Below are 606 nucleotides of genomic sequence, written 5' to 3'. Positions count from 1 at the left end.
ACCACTCGACCAACACGACCGGACAAAAGAGGATGGTAAAATCGAGTCACTTCTGGGGTGTGAGTTTTCAGTTATATATATATATATATATATATATATATATATATATATATATATATATATATATATATATATATATATATATATATATATATATAATGTATACTGAAAGATATGGTGACCAAACCACACATCAGAAAATGAATAAACGACGACGTTTCGGTCAGTCCTGGAACGAAACGACCAGTCAAACGACTTCATAATAGTCCAGGAATGACCCAAACGTTGTCGTTTCTTACGTGATATTTGGTCATCAGACTCCAACACGGTTTAAGGGGGGGGGGGGGAAACTATGATTAATGAACCGATAATTAACGATAATTAAACAAGACACAAATTGAGTGTTTGTGAACTACCTAAAAAGCTTTTTGCCACAGCTTGCACATCAGAGACAACTGCATAGCGTTTAGAAGCAGTCGGGAATAAGTGAAAACAGCACTGATAAATATTGAAGTGTGTACCTAACAGAGAGGAGTCAGACAGTCACGGTGAGGGGGGCGTGAAATCAAAATAGATGAAGATTGTAAAATACTCAAAGACACTCCA

The sequence above is a fragment of the Procambarus clarkii genome, chromosome 4, assembly GCF_040958095.1.
Source record: "Procambarus clarkii isolate CNS0578487 chromosome 4, FALCON_Pclarkii_2.0, whole genome shotgun sequence".
NCBI lineage: Eukaryota > Metazoa > Arthropoda > Malacostraca > Decapoda > Cambaridae > Procambarus > Procambarus clarkii.
The sequence above is the reverse complement of the archived record's forward strand: the minus strand, read 5'-3'. Positions refer to the sequence as shown.